Below are 3,822 nucleotides of genomic sequence, written 5' to 3' on the forward strand. Positions count from 1 at the left end.
TAGCACACTCTGCCAAACCGGATGTTTTAGCTGTGTCTGAATCCTGGCTTAGGAAGACCACCAAAAATTCTGAAATGTTCATCCCAAACTACAACATTTTCAGACAAGATAGAACTGCCAAAGGGGGCGGTGTTGCAATCTACTGCAAAGATAGCCTGCAGAGTTCTGTCCTACTATCCAGGTCTGTACCCAAACAATTTGAACTTCTACTTTTAAAAATCCACATCTCTAAAAACAAGTCTCTCACCATTGCCAACTGCTATAGACCACCCTCTGCCCCCAGTTGTGCTCTGGACACCATATGTGAACTGATTGCCCTCCATCTATCTTCAGAGCTTGTGCTGCTAGGTGACCTACACTGGAACATGCTTAACACCCCAGCCATCCTACAATCTAGCTTGATGCCTCAATCTCACACAAATTATCAATGAACCTACCAGGTACCTCCTCAAAGCCTTAAACACGGGCACCCTCATAGATATCATCCTAACCAACTTGCCCTCTAAATACACCTCTGCTGTCTTCAACCAATCTCAGCGATCACTGCCTCATTGCCTGCATCCGTAATGGGTCAGCGGTCAAACGACCTCCACTCATCACTGTCAAACGCTCCCTGAAACACTTCAGCGAGCAGGCCTTTCTAATCGACCTGGCCAGGGTATCCTGGAAGGATATTGATCTCATCCCGTCAGTAGAGGATGCCTGTTTTTTTTTAATGCCTTCCTAACCATCTTAAATAAGCATGCCCCATTCAAGAAATTTAGAACCAGGAACAGATATAGCCCTTGTTCTCCCCTCCCCAACCTGACTGCCCTTAGCCAACACAAATCAAAGTCCAGACCTGAATCCAATCGAGAATCTGTGGAAAGAACTGAAAACTGCTGTTCACAAATGCTCTCCATCCAACCTCACTGAGCTCGTGCTGTTTTGCAAGGAGGAATGGGAAAAAATGTCAGTCTCTCGATGTGCAAAACTGATAGAGACATACCCCCCCAAGCGACTTACAGCTGTAATCGCAGCAAAAGGTGGCTCTACAAAGTATTAACTTAAGGGAGCTGAATAATTTTTCACGCCCAATTTTTCAGTTTTTGATTTGTTAAAAAAGTTTGAAATATCCAATAAATCTCGTTCCACTTCATGATTGTGTCCCACTTGTTGTTGATTCTTCACAAAAAAATACAGTTTATATCTTTATGTTTGAAGCCTGAAATGTGGCAGAAGGTCGCAAAGTTCAAGGGGGCCGAATACTTTCGCAAGGCACTGTATATCTCTCTGGTGACCCCCAAAACCAATTATTTCTTTGGCCGCCTCTCCTTCCAGTTCTCTGCTGCCAATGACTGGAACGAACTACAAAATCTCTGAAACTGGAAACACTTTTCTCCCTCACTAGCTTTAAGCACCAACTGTCAGAGCAGCTCACAGATTACTGCACCTGTACATAGTCCACCTATAATTTAGCCCAAACAAATACCTCTTTTCCCTACAGTATTTATTTTATTTATTTATTTATTTTGCTCCTTTGCACCCCATAATTTTTATTTCTACTACTTTGCATTCTTCCAAATCTACCATCCAGTGTTTTCTTGTTACTATCTATTTTTACTTTGCCACCATGGCCTTTTTTGCCTTCCTCTCCTCCCTTATCTCACCTAATTTGCTCATATCGTATATAGACTTGTTTATAACTGTATTATTGACTGTATGTTTGTTTTACTCCATGTGTAACTCTGTGTCGTTGTATGTGTCGAACTGCTTTGCTTTATCTGGCCAGGTCGCAATTGTAAATGAGAACGTGTTCTCAACTGCCTACCTGGTTAAATAAAGTGAAATAAAAAATTAAAAACATCTGCTGATATCTCAAAGTGCTGTACAGATACCCAGCATAAACTCCCAAACAGCAAGCATGCAGATGTAGAAAGCGCGATGGCTAGGAAAACTCTCCCTAGAAAGGCCAGAACCTAGTAAGAAACCTAGAGACGAACCAGGCTATGAGGGGTGGTCAATACTCTTCTGGCTGTGCCGGCTGGAGATTGTAACAGAACATAGCCAAGATGTTCAAATGTTCATAGATGACTGTCAAAGGTGTGTACGGGAGGCAAAGTCAGGTGCAGGAGAGCAGAGTGTAGTGAACAGGCACACTTTAATTCCTTTCCAAAATACATAGCACATAAAAACAATAACGTGCCAAAGACACGGAACATGACATAAGTAATAATCCACAATACCAAACAAACAATTACACACAAAGACATGATGGGAAAAAGAGGGCTAAATACATGATATAATGATTAGGGAATGAAAACAAGTGTGTATGGGACAGACAAAACAAATGGATATATGAAAAAATTGAGAGTTGATGGCTAAAAAGCTTGTGACTTCAATCGCCGAACGTCGCCAAATAAGGAGGGGAAACGACTTCGGCGGAAGTCGTGACAGTACCCACCCCGCCCTTGACGCGAAGCTCCGGTGGCACGCCGGCACCGGCTTCGGGGACGACCCGGAGTGCGAAGTGAAGGGCGATCCGGCGACGGTGAAACTCCCGCAGCAGTTCAGGATCCAAAACATCCGCAACCGGAACACAGCACCTCTCCTCCAGACCCTACCCTACCCCTCCCATTCCACGGGGCTGAGGGCACCCGCCCGACGCCTCGAATCTAGGATGGAACGAACAATGTACACAAGGCCCCCTCGATGTCCAAAGGGGGTGGAGGGACCTCCCATATCTCAGATTCCAGGAGCGGACCAGCCACCACCGGCCTGAGGAGAGACCATGGAACGAGGGGTTAATACGATAATCAGAGGCAAGCTGTAATCTGTAACATACCTCATTCACCCTCCTCAGGACATTAAAGGGCCCCAAAACACCGCGGACCCAGCTCCGCAGGGCAGTCGGAGGGCAGTGTAACGACTCTCCTCTTCTTCTGACGAGGAGTAAGAGATGTCGGACCAACGTGCAGCGTGGTAAGTGTCCATTTTAATATATAAAACTGAACACTACAAAAATACAAATAATAACAACGTCAATGAACAAACGAAAATCAAAACAGTCCCGTATGGTACAAACACAGAACAGGAACAATCACCACCACTCAAAGTGAAACCAGGCTACCTAAGTATGGTTCTCAATCTGGGAAAACGAATGACAGCTGCCTCTGATTGAGAACCATACGGGGTCAAACACAGAATGCCAAATCATAGAAAAAGGAACATAGACCACCCACCACCCACAACACACCGACCATACTAAAACAAAGACATAAAAAAGAACTAAGGTCAGAACGTGACGGGCAGGTTACGGGTCGAGAGCCAGACCCGGTCTCACTGAGTTGATGGTCCGCTCTGGTTATTTGGGCAGCACGCGGTTCGCTGGAGTGGACACGGGTGGCCTCCCATGTCTCCTCCGCGCGCCTAAACCAGTCATCCACCGCAGGAGCTTCGGTCTGACCCTGATGCCATTGCGCCAGAACCAGCTGGTATCCAAATACGCACTGAAAGGGGGAGAGGTTAGTGGAGGAGTGGCGAAGCAAGTTCTGTGACATTTCGGCCCAGTGCACGAACGCAGCCCACACCCCAGCCGGTCCTGGCAATAAGACGCAGAAACTTGCCCACAGCCTGGTTGATCTACAAGTCCATGCTAGGTAAAGCTCCGCCTTATCTCAGCTCACTGGTCACGATGGCAACACCCATCGCGTAGCACGCGCTCCAGCAGGTGTATCTCACTGATCATCCCTAAAGCCAACACCTCATTTGGCCGCCTTTCGTTCCAGTACTCTCTGCCTGTGACTGGAACGAATTGCAAAAATCGCTGAAGTTGGAGACTTT

Source organism: Oncorhynchus kisutch, linkage group LG8, assembly GCF_002021735.2.
Source record: "Oncorhynchus kisutch isolate 150728-3 linkage group LG8, Okis_V2, whole genome shotgun sequence".
In the NCBI taxonomy this organism is placed as follows: Eukaryota; Metazoa; Chordata; class Actinopteri; order Salmoniformes; family Salmonidae; genus Oncorhynchus; species Oncorhynchus kisutch.